This window comes from Caretta caretta, chromosome 16, assembly GCF_965140235.1.
Source record: "Caretta caretta isolate rCarCar2 chromosome 16, rCarCar1.hap1, whole genome shotgun sequence".
In the NCBI taxonomy this organism is placed as follows: domain Eukaryota; kingdom Metazoa; phylum Chordata; order Testudines; family Cheloniidae; genus Caretta; species Caretta caretta.
The window spans coordinates 19,489,153-19,514,670 of NC_134221.1; the positions used below are offsets into that span (position 1 = coordinate 19,489,153).

The window sequence follows — 25,518 nt, forward strand, 5'->3', positions numbered from 1 at the left end:
ATGCAAGAATGACAAGAAATTATCCTTTTCCAGTTGCCTTTGGAAGCTAGAACAATTATTGGGAAGTGAATGACACTTGGAATGAATTGGAGATGGGAGAGGTGTGGGAACGGAGATAAATCAGTGCCGTTACCCTAACATCAGAGAAAAATGAATTAGGCAAGAGACACAACTAGACATAGTTAAAGCTAAACATTTTAGGTTTAGCAACATGGTCCCATCTCAAATAATCTCTACAGGAGCGGGGGGGAGGGGGAGGAGTTTAGAATGATAGACCAGAAGGTGCTAGTCTGACTCAGTTCTCACTCAGCCCACACATAAGACGAGGGGATATAATTCTCTGCAGCAGGCTGATGCTGATGAGTACTCAGATGGTCTAATGGTTACAGTATTAGCCTAGGACCTGGGGTCACGTTCCTGCTCTGCCACAGACAGACATTCTGTGTGACCTTGAGAAAGTCACTTGGCGACTCTGTGCCTCAGTTTCCCCATCTGTAAGACAGGGATAACTACACTGCCCTGCCTCACAGAGGAGTTGTGAGGAGAAATATAAAAAATATTGTGAGGTGCCTAGCTATTACAGCTACAGCAATGGGGCCCAGGTAAGTACCATGGACAGGCATTGAGAATTTGCAAGCACTTTACGCATATTAATTAATTGAGTCTTCCCCCTGGGAGGCAGGTATTGTTATCCCAATTTCACAGATGGAGAAACTGAGGCACTGCAGATAGTAGCAGAACTGGAGACAGAACCCTGAAGTCCTGACTCTCATTCACCTCCTTTAGTCACTAGACCACACTGATCAGACAACTCACGTTGACCTGTGAGTTCCCTTTTGATATCCAGCAGGTTTCCCAAAACCCATCAGTTTTGCAAGACAAGGGCCTTTCGTAAGAGGTCAAGAGTTTTGCAAGCAGAGAAAAGCTGCACACAACTTTTCAAAATACACTTGACCTTCGGGGCTAGGTTACCGAGTCTTGCTGGGGAAACAGAGATGCTTCCTTCCCCTTTCTGCACAGGAGACGATTCCAAACAGTCACGAGAAAGGTCGAGAGGTTAAAAAGTCACTTGTGTCATCCTGCTGGGCTAAGGGTGAAGCCATGCACTGCCAAAGTTGGGGAGCACAAGGTGGCATGGGGGCAGGGCACGGAGCCCATCCCATGGGAGAGTTTGACTGGGCTTGGCTGAGATCTGGCATCTCAGAGGCAGGGAGGCGTGGAGGCCCAATGAGCTGCACCTGTGAGCAATGTATTCAGCTGTTATCAATATTTAGATAGTAAATCATAGGGGTAATAAATGGGAAATGCACTAACTTTAGTACTTTAATCTGGTCTTTTGGGCTAATACAAAGCGTAATATAAGTTTAACAGCTGATACTTCCTGCTGGAAGGGATGCACTCTGTGCTGGCAGACGGGTGCATTCAGTGCTAGAATAGGTAGGTCTACAACTCCTCTAATCCAATGCTCCTTGTTGCATGGTGCAGGACGGGTGCTTGTGGCAGCCTGATGTGTCCACAGGCCCATTCTTCGCCCCCTCCACTACCTGCCCAGAGGCCAAGTCCTGGGCAAGGCTTCTGCGAACAGTACCATATTCCAGATCAGCCTCATGCTTCCTGGGCTGGGGAAACGTCCGGCAGGGGCAAAGGGTGAGCCATGTCATCCTGCTCAATGGGAACTCTCCTGGAAGGAAGGGGAGGGTTAGGAACTCATAACGCCAAATCCCAGCTGGCGTCAATCAACTTGGCTCCCCTGACTGCGACAGAGCTGTGCCCCAGAGCCCCGCTGAGGATCTGCCCTGAGCTCCCAAGGGTGGGGAGCTGGGATGGGTTTTCGGCCACTTCTCTTGGGACCCCGGCTGGCTAGTCTACGAGCCGCCCCAGCTAGCTCCCAATCACGAATCATCGAACCAGCCAGCCAGGACATGGCAGTGATGAAACAAAGGGCCAGCAAGGTACTGCCATGTATCAGCACGGGGCGAAGCACAAACCAACAGAGAGACTACTGTCACCAAGCAGGGCACTTGTCAGACCCCCATCTGGAACCTAGCGTGGTGCTGGGGATGTTCCTGTCCCCGGCAGAAATGGGGCCCAACGTCTGAGGCAAATCACACCGGGGGGGGGGGGGGGTTGCCCTGGTGACACCCTCACATAGACAAGCAATGCTGCTATTGCAGTGGTGCAGCGAACCCCTGCTTGAACCCGGGATGAGCACAGCAGTGCCAGCAGTGGGTTGACTGGTTTCACTGCAGATGCCAGGGACTAGCCCTGGGGCTGCCATGGCTGGAGTTGGGGCTCCCGAGCCCAGACTTTCAGCCTGTTCTGCAGCCAGATAAGCCACGAGGCGAGGCGACCGTCTTTGGTTCAAGAACCTTGCAGGCCTTGGGGTCTGACCTGAAGAACTCCCGTTAATGACAATGCTCTTCAAATCAGGCCCCAGATGACCAGCTGAAGGCGGACACGGGTGATAGAACTGGAGTCCAAGTGAGTTAGGCTGGATAGCAGAGAAACCCCCTCCCAGCAGAGGCTCAGCAGAGTAGAAGGGAGAGCCAAGGAAGGTAGCATAGAGGGATTTAAAGCTCTGATGGATAATCACTGGGAATGGTAGTAAATGTAACTGCCCATACCTGGCCAAAATTTGGGCACAGCTGAGGGAGACAGACAAAGGACTGAGTGACCCTGTGCGTCTCTCTATCCTCCAGTAGCTTGTTCCTTTCTTTGTATAGTAACTAGAGCCCATTACCAGCTGCTGAAGGCGAGGTATATTGCCTAGTAGTTAGAGCAGAGACAGGGGACCGGGGTACTACTCTGCGCTCTGGCCTTGACTTACCAGCTGCCTCTGCTGGCAAGCTTGGTAGCTGTAATTCGCTGCCAGTCACGTGAGCCGCGAAGGAGCTGTAGTGTAGACAGGGTGCAGGCATTTGTACGACCAGCTGTGAAGCCGGGCTATAAAAGTTTGTTTGGTGGACGAGGCCAGAGAGAGAACTTGGACAAGGCACTTTGCTTCTCAGTGCTCAGTCTGCCCATCTCTAAGTGAGGGTGGTAGCTATCCGACTGCCCTGGCGCGCAGTGCGGCTCCATTAAACCTTGCCAACCTCTTGCAGGTCTTCAGCTGAACTGACCTATGGAAATTCAAAGGGTTATTTTCTTCGTATTGTTTTATTACAGACAAACGAGGTTATTCTTTCGCTGAATTGTGCGTGGCAGAGACTAACCAGCTGTCACCCAGCCTCTTTAGAAAATAACCAATCACAATCCCAGCTCTGGAGCTGTTTTTCCTTTGGGATTATTATGGCTTGCTGCAGAGACAGTTTTGAAGACCTGGGTTTCCCTGCCTTCTCCCATACATCTTTGAGTCAGCGAGGCAGAGAAATAATAATAAGTCGTTAGCATGACAGAATAGTGGAGCAATTGGTCCACACCCAACCGACAAAACAAAGCACAAGACACTGGGGTCAGTCGGAAGGACATAGACCCAGGTGTGGTGCTTTGAAAGAGGCAAGCTGCTATACCCCAGCTTGGCAGCATTCACTGCCTGTAGTCCTGGTTTCAAAGTCCTGTAAGCTTGCCTGTGATTTAAAGCTATTGAACAGAATGGTGTCAGCAAATGCCACAAGACGTGAGTTCTGCTCCAGGTCTCCCAGGTAGCAGGTTCTGGGTGTAGAGCTAGTGAGAAGTGATGGCTTGACAGCTCTGGAGGCTGTTTCCCCACAAAGCAAGTACCGCACAGGCAGGAGCAATGCTTGATTTTCTCACACAGCCGAGTTTTCTCCTGGGGTCATGGATCTCCCATCTCTTTATCTTTAACCCCGAGTAAAAAGGCCATAAAAAAAGCTTTGAAAGCAGGTGGCAGAGGCAGGCTCAGGTGCCTGCGCCCGATTCCCCTGGGATGTGCGTTGCCGAAGTTAATATTAAACTGCGTGCGTGCACATCAGCAGCCACCCTTTGTTCTCCAGGCCTCGCTCATTCATGTGTGCACCAGAGAGGGGCCCAAACTCGATCACCAGTTCCAAGCCTCCTGCACCGAACACGGGGGAGGTCTGGACCACGGTCGGGATCCAGGGCTGAAGTTTGTATCTCAGACCCGTGTCAATAAGAGACTGATCTATCTTATCTCACACTGCTGCTCCTCGCTGTCGTATCGGATCTGAATCAGAATGCTGATACAGAGTTTCCATTGACTTTTGGGGCGGGGGGTTGGGCCCAGGTCTGGATTTCATGACTCAGGACCCAACTCTACTAAACACTCGCTCGGGAGGTGATCCAGCTACCAGCAGCTTCCCAGTCTGATAAGGGAAATGATGCAAACATATCACCTTAAAATACACAAACTGGGCAATTAGTTCACCTGATTCCACCCCTTTCCCCAAAGAGGTGACTTAAAGCACTTATGAAAATTGAGGTGAAGGCTGCAGGGACCTCTTAAGGAGAGATGAGTGCTAGGCCCCATGAGAAAAGACTCCCAGGTCCCTAGACATCTGAGTCCATCAGTCCGTGCACAAACCCATCCCTACTAGGCATCCCTGTGGTGAGTAGCTTCCCCTTCTGCCATCTTCCCACGCAGCCCTCTCCTCTCTGGGCAGCCTGAATAAATCCCTCATGCCAGCTCACGTTAGGGCCAGAAAGATGCATTTGGTAGTGGCTGGACTGAAGGCTGCACCAAGACATGAAATAAGGAAAACTGATTTTCCACAGGCTCATGTGCGTGTTGGAAGCCTAAGGATCCAGTCTCTTTCTCATCGCACCGAGCCCTCAGCACTGTAATCAGGGGGCTGTTGATGGCCTTTTGGGTTGGGGTTGAGCAGGAAGGTGCATTGCGATCCCGCAGCCGGTTGTGGCTTTCATAAGTCTGTGGAAATATGGTTATAATTAGACGTAGGGATAAGGCATGGGGGGGGGGGAATGTATGCTTTTATACGATCCCATGAAAAGTTCCTGCTCAGAATATTACGCACATTTCCTGGTGGACACAGTTCAATAGCACAATATACAGCCGCTTTGAAAAGGAATCTGGGAAAGCTCAGAATAAAAATGTTGTCTCTGCGGAGATAATGTGTGCAATATCCTTCCATGGGGAGCCCACATCTGTTCCAGTTCAACCACCTTCCTTCATTCAGGGAGCAGAGCGCGGTTTCCTAGCCCAGTGCCAAAAACAGGCTTGTGCTCTTCTGTTCCCACCAGAATCTATTTATTGTTGAGGGGGAAATAAAGCTCTATTTAAAAAAAAAAAAAATCTGGATCTAGAAGCTGGGTCTGAAATGTCACTGACTGGGCACATCCCCTGAAGTAAACATCCCTTGTAGAAGCAGGAGGGGGAAGGGAACCTGTTGCCACTGCAGAAAAGAACAGGAACATAAATTACAAAACGGACAGCGATCCAAGAGAAAAAAGGGGAGTTGTAGTAATGGTGTAAACTGATTCAGGGTGTTTTCTGCGTATTAGTAAAGGATCTCCCCCTGCAGGACGATCTTCCTGGTTATGTTAAAGAGGGTCATTTAGCATTCAGTTACATCTTTGCCAATGTCCAGGACAGGGAGGAATTGCGTAGCGTGGCACCTAGAGCAATTACTAGGAGCAATGAGATGTGATTAAGGGAGTGACAATAATACAGATGTTAAGGGAAGGGTAATAAAGGCTGTCTAATGAAAAAGTTCCTGAGAGTGACATGTTTTAGACTGCAGATTAGACTCCCAAAGGACATGGAGGAAGCGCCCTCCTGGTCGGTCCATTTGATACTGTATTAGCCCTTGCAAATGTTCTGAACATTCCTGCCCTGATGGGGGACTGACTAGATGAGCTTGTGGGATGCTCATCGCTGATTTCTACGATTCCACATCTCTTTCTTTCTTTTCCGAGTCTCGTACAGTTTTGCTCAGCTCTGAGACACATTCGCCTCTGCCTGACCGTTCAGAACAGCCCCTTCTGTTCAGCGCCAGAGCTTCCGTGACCTAATCCACATTAAGCCAAGCCTTTGAGAAGCCCCATTAAACACATGCCACCTTGCCAGCCAAAAGGGGCTTTTGAAGGAGACACACCGCATTAAGTCCCATGGACTCAATAACCCCTTGAAAAGAACAGAGCGCACAGAGATTTTTTTTTTTTTTTAATTCCCCCATGAGTTTAGCATCAGGAAGAAAAAATTTGAAATGATGCAAACCTGCGAGAGAAAGGAGCTCTAAAAGGATCCCTGGTGTTTATCAGATGGGAAGGGAGGGTAAGCATGGGGTACAGTATACGGGGCAAGTTATGGTTCCTTTTTCCAAGAACTGCACCTTTCAGTCATGTGAGTAGAGGGGCGGGGCAGTGCTGGGCATGAATTCGTGACGGCTGTTTGAGACGGAGTCTCATACACTCTGCGTTCTTTCTTTCTTGGGTATTTTGCTTAGTCAGAATTCTCTCCCCCAAACCAGTAGAGAGCTGCTCTTTGCATACGGAAAGCACAACAGCAAAAGAGAAAGATACTAACAAAAGAAAAAGGGAGATATATCTCACTTTCATTTCCTTTCAACGTCTTCCCATTCAGCATGTGATTGAACGTTCCTTTCCCCCACCCACGGCAGGGTTGCACGCCGAAACACTGTGAGGTTTTCCCCTTTCAGCCTGTAATGCTTTTCATTTTAACTGGAGATGAGAGAGAGCAGGAACCTTTGGATCCACATCCGTATCCAAACTTCTGCAAACCTGGGAGTGAGGCCTGGAATTTTGGGTCAGCCCAAGGAAACAGCTGCAAAGTTCTGATCAAGATCGAAACTTGCCCAGAGTTCCAGGGCTCTGGTCAGATGTGGGGTCTTAGCTTTGGCCTGCCAGCCCTGCTGCTACATTAATGTAACATGCCCCACTCAGCCCAGAATGCCCTCAGCGTGGGAAGATGCTCAGCCCAGGTACCATACACACAGGAACAGCGTCTTACCCTTCCAGTGTTTCTAGCAAACATCCCGGCCCCTTGAAAATTCAGCACTTTCTTGCTCCTCAGACGCTTCCAGCCAGCAACTGAAAGCAGCTGCCTTTTGCCTCTTAACTTCCTCACAATAGCAACCAAGCAGGCTGCACACCCATAAGGGACTGCTGGAGAGCCAAAGAAGCAGGGAGAAAAAGAGGTGACCAAAAAAAAAAACAAAAAAAAAAACCCAGTTCCCTTTCCTAGCTCCCCCTGCAGGTAGAGAAAAGAGAGCGGGTAAAGTTTGCTTGTTGCTTTCTTTCCCAGTTTGGGAGGCATCAGGATACTACGGAGATTGGCCAGATATGTACCTAGGCAGAGAACGAGGGAGAGAGAAGGTGGGTGGACTTTCGCTTTTTCTCTCTTCACGGTGTAACTGTGACTCTAAAAACCCCTCAATGCCAACTGGCAAAGCGTTCACTGTTCTGTAACAGCAACTCCTACAAGGCCTGACAAACTCGCTACGCCTAACATGCTGCGTTCATAGTATTTATCCACGAAGGGTCCTATGAGGTGTCTAATAAAAGCTAGTGTCATGATGATCCCCATAACTGTTAGGAGAGGTACGTATGGGTGAGGTACGTTAAGGACTTGTGTGTGTGTGCTGAAAATATATTTTTGAAGCTATGTCCCAAGCAGAATTGACAACCAGGTTTTGCCAGACCAAAGGATGCAGATTCAGCTGTCTGCCTAGGTTCATACACTAAGCATTGTAAACCACTCCAGTAGAAGCCCATTTTGCATATGAAATCAACATGAGTACGTGAAGAACACTTGCAGCCAGCACGGCAGGAAATGAACCTCATGGGGAGGGTTGTCCTGGCTCTGGGGACAAAACTTTGAGTTTTGAGAAATATAAGGAATAACAAAAGGATCCTTTACTGAGGAAGCAAAAAGGCGAGCTCCTTTTGCATTCACGAAAGGTGGATCCCCGCCACCTTGGTGGGTGATGCTAGGACATTGTGTTAGGTGAGAAACTGATTTAGACAAGGGTTTTAGCCTGTTAACTTTAAGTTTGGACTCTAAGAAGCACATTGTACTTTTGGTTATATGCACCCATTGCTGTTTCCATTAGCCGTAGTCATTCGCTCTTAGCCTTTGATGATGAATTGATGATCTATCATAACTATGTCTCGGTGCAGTGATGTTATAAAGGATCTGATCCAGAGTTGTACCAGTCAAGTTGTGTGAATTATTCCCTTGGGCACAGCTAACCTGGTAATTTCTGAGAGTGGCCAGTGACGGGGGCTCCATACTACAGGGGGCTGCTCTCAAGGAGCTCAGGGACTGGAGTGCATCTGTTGTTACCTGCAAGGCAAGGTCAGGGCTGGCAGAGCCCTGAGGCGGTTGTTTGGATGGCTAACAGATGGGGGGGGGGGGGGCGTGGGGAGTCAGGGAGCTGATAATTCTCTCTCTTGCTGAGGTGGGGTATCACAAGATGACTCACTGTCCTGGGCACCCTGAGAAGCCATCTCTGTAACACACCATTTGCAAGGCTTCCCCAGAAAGTGAGATACATCATTAAGATCACTGATGCAGGATCCCATTCTCTAGCCAGTGCATGGCAAACTATCCTGCAGCTGTGTTAGCCTGGAAGGGAGCAGATTGGGTATGTCTGCTTTGCCCCTTAAACATATTGGGTTCGAATCCCCATTGCCCTGCCCCTCGCACAGCATGTTACACTGGCGTACAGGCCAAAGGGGAAATAGAAGCCGGGAGAAAACGTTAGAGATGACAATGAAGCAAAGGGATGGGGGACATCTGGAGCGGCCAGAGTTGAGAGGAAGTCTTAGTGGAACTAAAGATGAACACCTTTCTTTGGTGTCGGGAAGGATGGGAGGTATAGAACCAGAGGGACTCTTGTCTTTCCACTTGTAGGCCCACGAGGCGTGGCAGAGCTGGCATTCGGATAGCTTTCTTGCCTGGTGTGAGAAGGGGCCCATGGGCAGCATCTGAAAGCATATCCCACTTCAAATCCAGAGAGAGCACTAGGAAGATCACCCTCTCTAGAACCCCAGCCAAGGAAACCAGTGCCCCAACGCTCATGGTCTGGGCTTAAATCCATCTCCCTCCCTGAAGGAAAAATCCCCAGTCTTCCTCATTCCCCACCCCTTACTCACTAAGATCTTATTCCTAACCCCTCAGCATCTGAACTCAACTCTAAGACAGTTTAACAGATCTTTGCCTGTGATGTAAATTCCCTGATCTTGGGCATATTTTCCTTCCCCAACAGGAACTTGGCTGGCTGGCTGGCTGGCTGTATTGCATGTCATGTCATCTCATCCCCCATAGCCTATACATGAGGACCTCTACCTTGCCTTTGCACTAATGTGCTCTTTTATAGGTTTATCGAGTGGGGCGGGAGTGGCACCCCACCCTCCCCAGTCTAAAAACCAATCTCAGTTTCTCAGCAGTTAGGCTAATTAACAACAGGGCACAGTGTATTTCATAATCAGCAGGGTAAAATACACTCTGTTTGAACAAAACAGATCCCAAACCACTGAACCAGCTCAGAAAATAGACAAACACAGGGCAGAAGCTCTTCTAATGGGCGAACATTAGACCTACAAGGGTTTAGATTAGTGTCCCATGGTTAGGATGAAACTTGAGTGGAGATTGATTTAGCTCAAGCCAGTTTAAGGAAGTATGAAGTCCCAGGGCATAAAGGAGCCTTTAAGGATCTCAACACCTTTACAAATCTGGGCCTAAGTCTCTTGGAAAAGGTACGCATCTGGCGTAACTAGCTTAACAAGCATGGCAGGAAATTGGCCTATGGAATGAGTGTGATGGGTCTCAGCTGAGTTCCCAGTGCACAGGTGTCCACAGAAGCCACACCTCCCTCAACTATCTGCCCACCTGGCTGCTTGACTCATATTAGAAGCCCAGGACTGGGTGAGCTCCTGAGGCTTGAACTATGCTATCCTGCCCACAGAGTACAGCACAGTTGATGGAGTAGGGAAAGCTATTCGTATTCATATTACAATAGCATCTGGTGAACCTAGCTAAGATCAAGGCCCCACGGTGCTGGGTGCTTTACATACACATAGTGAGAGATAGTCCCTGCCCTGAAGAGTTTACAATATAAATGGACAAGTCAGGCAAACAGCAGGTGGGGAACTGGAGAGACAGAGAGGTGGACTGGCACAGCAGGTCAAAGTGGCAGAGACAGTAATAAAACCAGGTCTCCTAATTCCCACCCCAGTGCTGTATATCCACTAGCGCAATCGTGTCTCAGCCACTGACCGGCCGGTGGCCTTGGGAAAAATCGCTTCATCGCTTCGTGCCTCAGTTTTCCCCCATGCAAAATTCTGAGACTTCTCTTCCCACCTCCTAAGGATGTTGTGAGGATTATTTAGTGAATGTTTGTATGGGGAAAGGGCTATATAAGGGTTAAATAGTATTATTAATCCTAAATATTGTCCATCCAGGACAAGGTTGAGGCAGATTGGCAAGACAGCATGAAGACAGACTGCAGCGCCCTCACCCATTCTGTTCTATATATCCACAGAGGACATCAGTCTTCAGGTCTCTCGCTAGAGCAAGTACCAATGAAACTAAATTCACTCACACAGAGAATATTTCAGTTAAAAAACGAATCCTTGAACCATTGCAATAGAGAGAGGCCTTTGAATTGGCTCCAGTTTATCTTACATGAGTACGGCCCCTTAAATAAAACCTCACAGAGCAATGGCGTGTGTATAATATGCTTGCATGCGTGGTCATTCGATGACATCATATACACAGTGGATGTGTTTAAGACTATAATCAAGCCTTGCATTTTGCAACATGTAAAGCTGAGAGGCCCACGAGGAGGAGAGAGGACGCTGGCGTCTTCCCCAGTGACAAACACAGACCCTGAGAACAATTGACTAAGCATCTCAGGCTGGCCAGAATGAATTATGGACACCTCCTTGCTGCCGAGGCTGTCAATCCTGCCGGCAGGTTTTGCTTGGGTTCAGCAGCCACATCTGCCTCTTGGTGACTCCCCGGGGGACAGGAGGGCATGAGAACACTCTGCTTTTGGCAGGAGTCACACAGGACTGCCATGCCCAAAGGGATCAGGCTGTCACGGTTTGTCCCTCTTAGAAGCTGCTTGTTTTGCAAGCAGGGACCGTCTGCACTGGAATGCCCAAAAGGGCTGATAACAAGCTCTTGTTCTGAGAACTATTTGAGGTGAGTGAATGCAACAGTGCTATTTGGCTGGTTTGCAGCTGCAATCTGTATTGCAAGATCTAGTGTCAGTCTAAGTTAGAGCCTGTTGCACCAGTGTAAATAAGGAGTAAGCCACATTACAGCAGTGTAAGTGAGACCAGATTCAAGCCCTGTGTCCTGAAGCTCCAATTCTTAAACCTTCTAGAATATATTGCACTTTGTATGAAGTGATGTTATGTTTCCACATGTCTGTGCAATGTTACAGCTCCCAAAGAGAGAGACACAACATGCACCGGACCTTAAAAACCAAGATCCTGGGCTGACTCCTACTCCCACTGAAGTCAGCAGGGACTTCTGCAGCTAGGAAAGGACAGTATATGGCATAAGCATCAGCATTTCCCCATTTACAGGGTTTAGAAATATCTGGGAGGGGATTTAATTTTTAAATTAACAGAAACACTCCATCCTGCCATCTGATCACACTAGCATATCCTGTTAATGTCAATGGAGGTGTGTCTGTTTACCCCAACTGAGAATTAGGGCCCATCGTGGCAACCTTCCTTATGGATCCCCAAAATTGGGCAAATTCCCTTGGTTTCAGGTTTAGTTACTAACCCTTTAAGGGCTGATCCTGTGCCACTGACTTCAATGAATGCAGAATCAAGCCCTGCTCATCACAGTAGGATCTGGGGATGAGGTTGCGTGTGAGGGAGAGGGAGAGATGCAGAGTACTGGTGTGTGGTAGTGTAGGCAGGTTTCAGGTGTGTTGGCATAGGTCTGGAGTGGTTGCATGCCACATACAGGTGAATGCGTGTGAGCATGCTGCTGTGATTATTTAATGTGTGTATGAAAATAGCACTTTATAGCCCCAATCAGCATCATTTTCCTTTTGTGGCACTTGCTGAAGAAATGTACAAAATACAGCCTGGGGAGCTCCTAGGTGAAGGATCATGTTTATTGCAATGACTCATACTACCAGGACCAAGCAAACTCAGGGATGCACCCATGGCTGGCACAATGCTGCTAATAATAATAAAATGGAGAGATGTGAGAAAATTTCAATGAAAACAAACAAACGAGTGAAAACTGGAACCAAAAATGTTTGTGATCTTTCCCCTTCTCCCATTTCCCAAACAGCTCAGGTAATGTTCTGTGTTCAGTTACTTAAATCTCCCCACTTTATTTTCCACTGCATGCATCCGATGAAGTGAGCTGTAGCTCACGAAAGCTTGTGCTCAAATAAATTTGTTTCTAAGGTCTCTAAGGTGCCACAAGTCCTCCTTTTCTTTTTGCGGATACAGACTAAGACGGCTGCTACTCTGAAACCTGAATTGTCTTGGGCTTTCCTGTGTGGAGGAGGGTTTTTTCCAGAAGATCCCTGTTGCCGTCTGCTCTGACCGGGCCCAAAATTCCAAGGAAACAGCCTTTCCCATGTTCTTTGCTGTGGCCAGGCTGGAACCTGGAAGTGCCAAAACTACACCAAACAACGGAGAAAGATGGGGAGGAAACAAACTGAGCCAGCCTCGCTTTGGAGCCCAGGAAAGCTCAGGCTGGTGATCAGAGTGGATTTACGGAGAAGGCTGCATTCACCGCTTGCTTGCTGTGACCTGGTTATTATGTATTTATTTTAATTACTGTTATTACAATAGTGCCCCAGTACCCTTGTGCTCAGAGGTGTACACACACATAGTGAGAGACAGACGCTGCCCCAAAGAGCTACACTCTCTAAATAGACAAGACAGACAAAGCATGGCAGTATTATTATCCCCATTTTACAGCTGAGCCAGGAGGGCTAAGACACAAAGAGATGGTTCTCTCCATCCAAAAGGACCCTAGGAATTGCCAGACTGGGTCAGACCCATTGTTCCTCTAGTCCAGCCTCCTGTCTTCATACCCCTGATTGATCCCATCCCAACCAGAACACAGGTGGACACTCTCACATACATTCTCTTCCTCATTTGCCTGGTCCTTGCAGAGGTTGGTTCTAGAAGTAGCCAGGAATGCTTCTGTCATTGCAGCGTTCATCCTTCTCCGGTGGATAGCACCATGCCCCGACACTCCCTTAGACCCCTTGTTCTGAAGCAGGTCAGCCAAGAACAGCTGTCCCTTGGGTAAACCTCAGGCTGTTTAACCTTTGATGACTGCAGTAAACTCCAAAACAAATATACAGTCCTTAAATAAGGATTAGATGAACAGCAGCTTTTATTTGAACAAACTCACGTTACACGTTGTAATGCAAGAGCGACAAACTACACAGCAACTAAAAATCTAGAACTGCACTTGGCCAGATTCCAGTCTGGTTCTGTTCCACCTGCCTGAAGCAACCTCCTGCCACAAGATGTGTATTCCTCACTTCCCCTCTGGCAAACTGTTATTGAGCATTGTTGTGCAGTGGTAAACAGCTGACTTGTTCTGCCCCAGAAGTGGCTGCACTCTGGTAGTGGCTGAAGCAATGCTTTTTATGACATTGGCTTGCGATTAATGTTTGGAAAGGTGCTGTAAATCTGGGCCAGCACTAACTGAAGTCAATGGCAACACTTTTGTTGATTGCTGGATCAAGCCCCATGTAAATGGGAAACGCACTATCACTCCAGTTTCCTTTACCAGAATGCATGGCACTCTTTGGCGTGTTTTTTAGGGTAACATTCCATAAGGTACTCTGACCCAGCACAGCACCTGCATAGTCCCACTGAAGTCAATGGGACCACTGGTGTGTTTAAAGGGATGGGGGCCAGTGTGCTCAGCACCAGGCTAGATTGAGCCCACAGCCAGCACAGCGGCTCTGGTGGCATTTGGCTGCTGTTGCTGGGTTTTTATAAGAGGCCAATGATCATTGTTATCTGGATTGTAGTAGTGCCCGGCTGTGCTTTCCAAACACAGCAGCAGCCCCGTCCCTGCCCCCGGGAACACACAGTTGCATATTAGAGACCCCCGGCTCTGAAACGCACTCACACAAACTTGGGGAAAGTTTGGATACTGTTCTTAACTCCACAGCTCTGGCTTGTTTCTACAATGGGTCCAATCCAGAAACCCAAATGGGAACATCCCCACACTGGGAGGATACTCTGATCTGGACCCCAACTATGTACCTAGCTCTCTTCTCAAGTTTCTCTCCAGGTAGGAGGGGCTGATCTGGAGCTGGGAGGGAAAGGAAACCAAGCTCTTTGGGGGTTAGGTCTCTGCAGAGGAGGGACTTAGCTTGCTGCAGGGATCAGAAGTGGGTCCTGAGGACAGGCAGAGAAGAATTAAGTGGCTTTCTCAAGTAGCTGTGTGCTGTAGGGAAGCCTGTTGTTATCTCAACCAAAACTGAGTTCCCATTGTGCTGTGCAAACCTTTTCCGGGGCAGGAGTAGCCTGGCCATTTTTCTCTGGCTCCCTTGTTTCAGGGAGTGAGGGCACATGCTCCTTCTCTCACAGAAGGGTCAGGGTGTCACTGCAACATATAATTCAGCAGTCAGTTCCTGGGAGGTGAGCAGGGCAGGTTATCTTCCACAAGTAGATGACTCCATGGTAAATCTCCATCGCATCACATCTCACGCCTGGTGGGCTGGCTGGGCAGAAGGGAAAGTCCCTTGTCTTCTTCCTGCTGGGAACTCCTTCACCTCAGCAATGGTACGGCACATTTCAATAAAAATTCTAGACACTAGAGGGGAGCGGGGTCAAACCACTCCGAACTCTGGAAAACTCATCCAGGATCTTGCTTCCCCAGCTGGCAGCATTTTCAATAATGGGCCAAATTTGTCTGAACACCTGCAAACTTCAGGAAAGTTCAGCTGTGGGCCCTGCCCCCAAATTTGCAACTTGGTTCCATCCCTAATGAAAACACATTTGCTTCTAAAAGTCAACTTCCAGCAGAGAGCCTGCTTAGAGAGAGGACTTATGTGGTAAACATGTCACAAGGATATTCCTCTTCCCAGATGTCCCTCAGTCTGCTTATTGGAACCATCATTTCACAGCTCTCCACACGTTCGGGGTATCTATGGATTTGGGATGCCTATTTTGAGACAACTAGATGCTTCTGAAATGAGTGGAGTTTTGCGTTGAGACGGACCCCAGGTTAGGGTTAGGGTTTGGCCGATGTATGAATTACACAGCGGGGCACTCTGAAGCGCTCCTCAACCAAAGAAAACCTATTGTGAACTGAGGCCTCGAGGGAGCTGGGGGAGAAAGTGCAGCGTCTTTTCTATTAAATGCGGGCCACAGCACCATGCCAGACTCCAAGTCTGTGGCCACATCTGCGTCCTCGTGATGTCTGTGGAATCTGTAGTTTGAGCCTTGCTTTCTGCTGAGGGCAGCTGCAGTATCTCAGCAGCAGCTGTTCTCCGGTATGTATCTTAAAGTAGCAGAGCCCAAGTGACTGCAATGCCCAATATGTGACACCAGATACAGCCCAGCACCAACTGGACGCGCCCCCAGGGTCCCCTTTCCCTTCCTTCGGGAGGGGGGCGGGGTGAGCTCTCCAATTCGCACTGCACCACTTGTAACCCTTTTCAACACGTCTGGACCACAGGTCTGTTTGATTCGGGTTGTGCAATAGGACGAGACAGCGAGTGATTTCCCAGCGTGGCCCGGGAGGGACGATTCAGTGAGTTACTGTCTGGGTTTCCAGCCCCACGCTGTGCAGAGAGCACTGCACAGGAACCCAGCTGCTTGAATGAGAGCCGCGGGTGGACCATCAGTGGGATAAATCAACAGTGGGCCCCAGGAGAAATGCTTTTAAGGGGAGGAACCTCTCTGCAGTGAGTGGTGGACGAAAGGCTGTGAACGATCGCTGGGCCAGGAAGATGTGTGGGGGCAGGAACACACCAGGCTAGGCAGGAAAAGCACAGAGGGGCTGGTAAAAAGCCTGCAAGAATTTTTTTTTTTTTTTTTTTAAAAAGGTGCCTGGGAAAGGAAACCATTGTTAAGCGCAGATCTTGACGGCTCCAGCCACCTCTCCCGGGAGATAACCAATCACAGCCCACGGTGCTCTCACAACCAGAAACCCAGCCCAAAGGGCTGAAAGGTCTCTTGGAAGCAAAAGATCATGCAGCCCTGCTCTGTGAGAGCAGAGAGACCATGGGGTGTCCCAGAGGGTAAAAAGACACATGCTCACAGCTGCACTCACTGCAAGAAAGGGAGCACTCTAGGGATGGGGCAAATTGACGCTCAGCTCCTCAGCCAGGGGTAGCTTCATTAGCCGATTTACACCAGCTAAGGATTTACCCTATACTAACCAGCCCTGAAGTAGTTGGAAAGCGAATTGTCCTTGACTGAGAGCGACGTACCAGCCTCTTTGGCACAACCAGGCAAACTAGCGTGCAAATACCCCGGCCTCTGCAGCCTTTGAGTTTGCACTGGGCTCAGAAGAAAAAAATAGCTGATCCTGGGCCAGATATTCAGCTGCTGTAAATAGGTAGTGATCCATTGACTTCAATGGAGCCATGCCAATTTACATCACCTGAGGATCTGGCCCATTATGCCCGTGAATAGCCTGGGTGATACACCCAGCCCCCTCTGCTTTCCTCTGGGTTGCTTTCAAGATGCCTTATTTGTTGTAGTTGCTGCGAATTTATTTCTTGCAGCTGTACGGTTGCCTCTTCCCTCTGTTTGCTCCTTGCACTTCATGTCGGTTCCATCAGGCCAGCCGTTTGCTGCACTGGGTCCACCACTGCTAGCATTGCTCATCTCCAGCCACCTGCCACGCCTCATTCATATTTGCTTTACTACTCACAGTCACTACCCTACCCCAGGTTAGCCCTGTACCTCTCCAGGGAGCTATGCACACAATGAGACAGTAAACAGTGATTTCACCAAGTACTTGAGTGGCTGAGAGGTTAAACAAAACGGTTCCCAGTCCGTCTCTGCTACATGTACCATATGTCTACAAACCCATCCTAGTATGGATATTATATAGCAATCCAGGGCCATTTCTCATCTTTCCTTGCTATTTCTCAGCTGTTGTAGAGCCTGAGCAATGACAGGAATGCTTTCCGTTGTCAGAGGTCAAAGCCAGAGAAACCACTTTCCTCTCAGGCCTGGTGTGCCAGCTTCTTGGACCTCCCGGCTCCTCCTACCAATCCTTATAGTTGATTTGTAGGCCGTGTCTCAAGTTGCTTTGCCTTGATTTGTTCAGAAGGCCGTGTCATTTTGCGGTCTGAAGTGTGTGCAAGGTACGTTCATTCCGTGCGTTTTCATGTGTGCCTGTAACGACATTGTTCTATACTTGTACAGCGCTTTGCCTCTTGGGATTTCAAAGCACTTCAGACATAAACTGTTTTAAGGTACATCGACACTGACTCTCCTTTTGGTAGTGTGTAGAGTACATATGCTACTCGCCTCCCCTAGCACAGGTCTAAGGAGCAGTGCTGACGACGAGGCCCTCTTTAGGGGAGTAGAATAAAGTCACTCCTGAACCCTGTGAATATGTCCCTGGGTATGTACCCTGCAGCGCTCTCTACTCGCCCAAGCAGTGCCTCCCCCATCTGTCCTGCCATGTCCCCACTGCGGAAGTCCTACCCTGACATAAAGAAAGACTCCAGCAGCAGGGAAAGCCTCTGGCAGGGTGGAGGCAATGGGAAAAGGCTCTGGTGGCGAACAAGCTTTATCCCGCTGCCTCCCCCTGCCAGGGCCTTTCACTGAAACGTGTAGCTACATCCCACAGTGTGGACGCAGCCTGCTTTTCACTGCCAAGTGTAACTACACAGACCCTCCATGTTCCCGCAAGAGGTGTGCAGTGTAGACATACCCTAAGATTCATCATCCCTGTCAAGTAAGTCATTATTATCGGGCGCATTTTATAATCAAGTAGATTGAGACACAGGGAGGTGAGATGATTTGTCTAAGGTCTTGTAGCGAGTTCGTGACCGAACCCTGAGCCCTGACTTCTTCTCTCACCCTCTAACCCCTGAACCTCAATCCTAGCAATGCTGGTAGCAGCCGTAGCTACTTTTCATCTCTAGGCAACTGCAAGAGACCAACTGAGTTGCCTGTAATGTCCAAGTGTAAGTGAGGTTGCAAGAGGTTTAGGGGGGATTTTCAGGAAAAAAACAAAACCAAACCCAAGAGCATTAGGTGATGAAATCCCACTGAAATTCAACGAGGGGTTGTACTTCAGCTCCTTTGAAAATCACAGCTTTAAACACATCTGTTGCATCGGAACCTGTTTCCCAGTCAAGTCATGTATGTTTATCATTATCTTTTGGAGAAGCAGGAATTAAGTTCTTTCTTTGGCTGTTTTCTGCTTTTGTGGCTGAATACATATAATTACGTATGCTGACATCTTTAGAGCTGGTATCTTTACTAATCTGTGCTGATTTACAATAAGCTTCTACTAAACTTCCAAAGGTTTCAGAGTAGCAGCCGTGTTAGTCTGTATCCGCAAAAAGAAAAGGAGGACTTGTGGCACCTTAGAGACTAACCAATTTATTTGAGCATGAGCTTTCGTGAGCTACAGCTCACTTCATCGGATGCATACCGTGGAAAATACAGTGGGGAGATTTAGATACATAGAGAACATGAAAGAATGGGTGTTACCATACACACTGTAATGAGAGTGATCACTTAAGGTGAGCTATTACCAGCAGGAGAGCGGGGGGAAGAGGGGGGAAACCTTTTGTAGTAATAACCAAGGTGGGCCATTTCCAGCAGTTGACAAGAACGTCTGAGGAAGAGTGGGGAGTGGGGGAGGGGGGGAATAAACATAGGGAAATAGTTTTACTTTGTGTAATGACCCATCCACTCCCAGTCTTTATTCAAGCCTAAGTTAATTGTATCCAGTTTGCAAATTAATTCCAATGCAGCAGTCTCTCGTTGGAGTCTGTTTTTGAAGTTTTTTTGTTGAAGAATTGCAACTTTTAGGTCTCTAATCGAGTGACCAAAGAGACTGAAGTGTTCTCCGACTGGTTTTTGAATGTTATAACTTCCGAAGCCATCCAAACTGTAATCAGCTTCCCCACTATCTCTCATGACTGGAGCTGCTTATTATCAAACAAAGGGAGTTTTCCAGTCCTCATTAAGATAATAGGTGTTTTGCTTTAAGCAGGGAAGTGTTATGGATGACACGGTAATGTCATTTTCCTGTTGGAACAGGAAGTGCATAAAATTCACACCAAGGAAGGTAAAAACTAACACGCAAGTGTTACAGCTGCGTGCAAAAAAGGATGATAGTTTCTGCTGTACCAGGGTTTTCCCGGTAACCAGCCTAGTCCTCCATGGTGCTGATCCTCAGTCAATGAGGCATGAGGATGCTCAGCATGGGCCTGATCCAAGGATCCTGGAAGTCAGTGGTAAGAGTCCTCCTGACTCCCATGGGGCTTGACTCAAATCCTGTAACAGACTCGCTGGGTCAGGCCTACAATTTGCAGAGGTGCACAAAATATTTGCAAGAAAACTGGTTGTGTTTTTTGTGCAACGTTTGCACTGGAACAGGCCCACTTTCAAGAGTAAGTTGCTGTCATGGCACAAACTGTGGACGGTGGTAATGGTGCCTGTTTTTGCATCCATTTTACCCTTTGCCTTATATCCTGGGGAAAGCTGCAGAATTTCTGGGATGTACAAACCATGCCAGGGGGGAGGGAAGGGGGAAATGGAGGGGGAGAATCACAGGGTATTTCTGAAAGAAAATAGCCTGAAATGTTTCTGTGAAGAATGTGCATCAGATGGCATCGGCTTTGGTGGTGCACAGCCCGGTGCTGAATGGTGGAGTAGTATTAATGGCGGGTTTATAATGACTCGCTACTTAGCATGACTTTGCCTTGTGCATTGCAGCTGATGCCTGGCTGGAGCTGACACCTTCTCTCGCTGCTCCTCCCGAAGGCAACCTTGGAAAAGGGTGGCCTCTGAAAGCATCCCAAGGGCAGCAGTAGCAGTGAGGAGAGCTGGATTGACTTTCAATGTCAGCTGACTACTGCATGATCCTACACTGCAGTCCACCCTGGGGCAGAGGGCCACCTTCATTGGTACTGATCAGCTGATCGCCTGGACCCCCCCTCCGCTTCTGTCCCTGGCTGGTTTATCATCTGGTTCCCAGGCCCAGCAACTCCACATCCTGTTTGCTTTTTTACCTGCAGCTCTTAGCTGAGCCCAGGGGCCGCAGGCAGTTTGTTTGCTTGACAGCACCTGTCCCCATTGCCTTCCCTGGCTGGCCTGTGCTTACGTCTCTCCATTCAGCGTATGCAGAGAAGCAAACGTGCCCTTCCTAGGGAAATTCACCATGGGCCTGAGCCTGAAGTCACCACTCGATTTCCCTGGGGCTGGGTAGGGTTACCTGGACACAACTCCCAATGACTTCAGGATTTGAGGTCAAGGGGTGTTACTCCGATCCTGTGGAAAGCAGGGAGGGAAGGGCCCCGGGGTTCTTAAGGATCCATTTATTTTATCATGCAGCAGGAAAGAGCAAACCTGGGGGCGGGGGTGAGAAAGAGAGAGACAGGAGGCCCCAATATGGAAGTGCTGCATAAGATGGTCTACGTGCCATTACCTTAGACACCAACACCTATGCTCAGCTAACGAAGGTGGGGCTGCTTTAACCTCGAACTCAGACTCCCTTGCACGACAGGTGACTGAGTGCGGCAGGATCTCCCAGAGCACCGTGGAGCCAGACGTACACCCCTCATCTCTGCGTTCGGCCCAGAGCCAGAGGTTTTCCTCAGTGGTGACGTAGAAATACCCTGGGAACTCTTTTCTGCTGCTCTTCGTACTTTTCCTGTGCTGAGCTGTGGTTGGGGACAGCAATCCACTTATAATAATCCTGCTGTGTCCTTCCTGAGCACCTTCCCCACGAGGATCTCAATGTGCTTTACAAGCCATATTGAAACCGCCCAGTGGGCCAGTCTCAGTACATTGTACTGAGCCCAGAAGTGCCAAGTCACCAGATGAAATGCTGCCCAGGGGGCACCAATCTGGGGAGAGTCTCAGCCCCCACATATTCAGAGAGTTTGGATTGGTTTGCCAATGGACAGAGGCTTATCCGGGACAAACTTAGACCCCAACATTTCTGAGGTCACCCTGCCTGTAACACAGAAACACATGCACTTTATCCACATGCTCCCCCAGACATGCAAACACAGACCCACATGCCTCTGTACAAACACACGTGGGGGGGTTCATTAGTATTGAACATTCACAGGAATAATGGGAACAATATGACTCTGAATGAAAATAAACAGCGAGGGTTCTCCTTCTCTCACCCCACTCCCCTGGCCCGGCAGCTGTTTCCACCACATGAAGGCCGAGGGCAGAGCTGGGTCAGGTCTGCAGTTGTGTTTGAGGAATGTCTGGGAAGAAAGTGATAGTGGCCTCAGCTGTAGCTTTAATGCAGTGTCAAGGACACACATACACACAAACCTCACCCATAATGCAGCTGAGAAAGGAGACTTGGAAAGGATCAAAGGCCTAGATTCTCTTCCCATCTCTCCTTTGCTTCTTATTGCTAATGTCATCCTTTAAGTCATTGGCAATGATATTCATCATTACTTTGTCCCTGATGTTGTTCCAAGGACAGGCTTGGCCAGTGCTGTTCTTGTTGATACTGGGAATTGGAACAAACGGCTGACAGTCGAGGCACTGGCTTGTCACTGGCATGGGCCTCTCACATCTCTAGCTCTTTACTTTCTCAGTGAGGAGCCTGTGAGTCTGAAAGGAGCAATTGGAGCTGAGTTGGTGGGTGGCATCTTGTGTGCCCTGCGCAGGGTGGTTAGAGATGGGGATGGGTCATTAGGATGCCTGAGTTCTGTTCCCATCAATGTGTGACTTTTGGAAGCCAGTTTAATCTCCCTGTGCCTCAGTCTCCGCAGCTGTAAAATAGGGACAATAATTCTGTAACTATCCTCCTGTGACAAGGTGCTGGGCAAAGGGTTGCTGATTCAGCCCTCTGTCATGCCAGCTCCTATTTAGGGGAATAAATTAGAGCTGGCTAGAGATAACCTGGCCCTAATTGGGGAAGCAGAGACAGCTGCCGCCTCATTAACCTGGGGCTGTATAAAAGCCTCAGAGGAAGGAAGCTGGGGGTGGGTGGGGTGAGACAAAAAGAAAGGGAAAAGTAGAAGCAGGGAAGTAGCTCTCCCCTCCCTCCTGCCTGCAGATGGTGAAGGGTCAACTGTACATGGCGAAACAGTGGTGGGAACAAGCCTGTGAATAAACTGCACCACTGGGTACTAGCCTGAGTGTCTCAGAGTGACTTTGTGGACCTAGAAGATGCAGGAGCAAGGGGTCCCTGCCATGCCCTGCTACGCTTCCTTAGAGAGCTGTAGTGAGGCACCACTCAAAGGCATTGAAATCCCAATTTAAAGGTGCTAAAAATTAGCATTTCTCCCCTGTTCCCACACAGTAGCATCTACAACATAATAGTGACTTCCTATTTTAAGGACCGGGTGGAGGATATGGCAGTATCTCAGCTGCTGCTATGTGGCAACTTGGTAAACGTTGACTTTTTAATGGCAACCACTGTGGTTTCACATTCCCTTTAGATTAGAAGCAGAATGGGTTTGTAAATCTTATCCTAGTTCCTTGCATAGAGCTGGTCAAAACACGTGAAAGATGCATCCTGAAAATGTTCTCCAAATTTCCCCCCTTTTTTTCTCCTTTTCCCCTGTCAAAATTAAAAAAAAAAAAAATGCAACCAGCTTTTCAGATGGGTTGTTTGTCCACAACCACTGCACAGACTGGCAGGATACTCAGCCTCTGTTCAAGAGAAACCTAGGACCAGGCAACAAGGAGCAGGTCCAATAGATATGCAGTCGGGAAAATGGCACACTTGTCCATGCTACACCAGCTCTAGTGATCCCTCACTTGTACATACACTGAAATCAAGTACAAATGTTACAACTCCAGGGCCAATTTCTGAGGCTTTACCCTGTCCTTACTCCTGTGGAAGGAGTTCAGGATTTTGCTCCTTGTTGAAAGCTAACTTTTGTAATAACCTTCACAGTACTTTGCCGATCGATATTTTACTAATTGAACAAGGTACCATAAAGGCTGTGATCTATTCAGAAATGTGCTGGGTATTCAGGAAGCCCTGACCTCATAACAGCCCTTGTTTCTAATAATTGATTTGACTTGAAAGAGCGCGTTTTGGAAAAGCTCAGTGCCCACTGCTTTCAGATCAGCAAATTGATTACCTTCTCTTTAAGTCACTGAAATATACATATTCATTTTAGCCTGGTGCAGAGCATGACTTAGCATGCAGGTTTGGAAATGGGGGGAAACAAGCATCTCTTGTTCTGTCTGAACTGCTTTTTTAAAATCTGAAGGCAGATTGAAATTCAGACTGTGCCCGAGACAATACAGAGTTTCCTTAACAAGCTTCCAACTTTTAACCTTTTAAAATAGTGAGGTATTTCTAAACCTTCATTTTAAAGATGGTAACGTTTGCGAACAGCTCTCAGCAACCACAGGACAAAGTTTGACCTCTTGTGCCTGGCCTCACTGACCTGCCCAAAAGGGTTAAAAGTTCAGGTTTGATATGAAAATACTTTACCATGAATGGAAGGGTAAAACCCCAGGGATGATAAATGCTGCATTCACTCAGATGAGCTTTAAAATCAGGCTAATAAACACACGGATACAAAGACTAGCTTGGGAACTTTTCACATTGAGTTCAGCAATATTTCTTCCACTTCAGTCACAGTAGTCCTCGCTTACAGAAAAAAGGATTTGTTGGAATGCTGCAAGTGACAACTCCAGCACACACAGGCAGGACTTAACTTCTGCTTCTCCCCAGCCCTCCACCAATCACCCCCAAAAACAAGACAACTTACTATTCAGATAAAGATACAGCACCACTTATTGGCAGTGGTGTTGTCTGCACTGGTCATTGCAATATTTCCTGAAGATCTGGGCTTGGACTGCATAATTCAGATCCAGAGGTAGACGTTGAATTTCTCACCAACCTGATGGGGTGTTCAGATCCTGCTGTGGGGGAGGGGAGTTGTTTTGGCAAAGTTTACAGAAAGAAGCCAGCAGTGAAACTGGAATTCAGATTCTGGTTTGATATTTAGAACTAGGAGTTAAACTTTAACCTCCAAGCAACTTCTAAAGCATTCTGCTTGATGCAGACCTGACTCCTTCTGGTGGATTTTCAGTAGTGGGTGAACCTCAGAAAGGCTGGTTTGAAGGTTTGGTTCGGAGTAGTGTCCAACCTCTATGGATTTCAGATCAGGCTAATGATCCCATAGGAATGGAAGCAGTGGAGAGAGGACTGTTTCTTCTCAGGCTGGAACTTGCCAGAAGTCCTAGGGGGCATATCCTTAGCTGGTGTGAAGCACAATAGCAGAGGATAGATTTGAACACAGCCCCCATGTCAATGCTTCTGCTTCTGGCCAACTACCACTGGTCAAAAAGCAGGATTTATTTTTTGGGCAAATTTTACCAGAAAGGGGGCCCGTTGTTCTGTGGGTCACCCAGCTCTATGGCTGATGAGACCAGACATTAGAAGTTCTCGCTACAATTTTTATCTTAACTCCTCTATAACGAAGTGTACAGATCCTCTGCAGCTTGTAAGAGAAACCCTCTAGAACCCACTCACCTGGTCCAGGGTTACCTGTAAAAACGTTCCTGGAATAGGGAAGGTGGCTGGTCACTGAGTGGGAGGCCTCCATCTCTGTGAAGCAGTTGTGGCTTAAGGCTGCCTGAGGCTGCAGCTCCATAAGCAGGGGTTGCCTGGAACTCCCCTCAATGGTGGCGGGACCATGGTGGCTCAGGATGGCTCAAGCCATTCTCAATCTCTCTCTCCCTCTCAACCACAAAGCAAGGCAGGCTGGGAAATGTAGTCCTCCGGGCATCCATTTGTAGTATCTGGGGCAAGGCATGCTGGGAACAAGGGAAGCATATAAGCCAGTGGGTTGGAGATTATGCAGCAGGAGAAAACCCCAAATCCACAAAACCAATAGTAATGCAGCTCCTGATTTCAGTGGACATATTGCCTGAGTCAGGAGGCACCAAACCCTCCACCCTACCCCCAGAAACCTAACTGAAACAGAGTTCTGACCCCATCAAGAGCAAAGTGCCAGAGAATTGGGATGATTTAGTTGGGGTTGGTCCTGCTTTGCACAGGGGATTGGACTAGATGGCCTCCTGAGGTCTCTTCCAACCCTGATCTTCTCTGATTCTATGAACTCCACTGGGGACTTTGCTACTGCTCTTGGTTTTTCATGGAAGGCACTCAGATGCCACAGTGATGGGTGGCACACTAAGACAGAGAGAGAGAGAGAGAGAGAGGAGTGCAGATGAGAGCCCTGGTAAATTAATGTTTGCAAGGTACCTGAGGATCCCTGACGATTGGTCTCAGGCAGCGCATCATTTTTCTTCAAATAAAGGGACTCTGAAGCCCTCCTAATGGGCCAGATCATGAGCTCTTTACATGTGCTCCAGCCTCACTTGAAGTCAACAGCGCTTTGCTCAAGTGCAGAAGAGGAAAGGCTGAGGTATTGGTTCCTTAGGCGAAACTCATCCCTG

The 25,518-nt window shown here is 48.4% G+C and overlaps 1 long non-coding RNA gene across 2 annotated transcripts; it reads right to left on the bottom strand.

Annotated features, from left to right (window-relative positions):
- Window positions 1-1,310: 1,310 nt before the first annotated feature.
- Window positions 1,311-24,538, bottom strand: LOC125623651 (uncharacterized). Of its 2 annotated transcripts, none has more exons than XR_007353070.2 (3): window positions 23,823-24,538; window positions 2,828-3,119; window positions 1,311-1,681 (listed from the first exon to the last, which is right to left on the bottom strand). It is a non-coding gene; the product is annotated as an uncharacterized LOC125623651 (long non-coding RNA). The 2 variants fall into 2 exon arrangements; XR_012665244.1 differs by lacking the exon at window positions 23,823-24,538 and adding an exon at window positions 6,908-6,996.
- Between the last annotated feature and the right edge of the window lie 980 nt (window positions 24,539-25,518).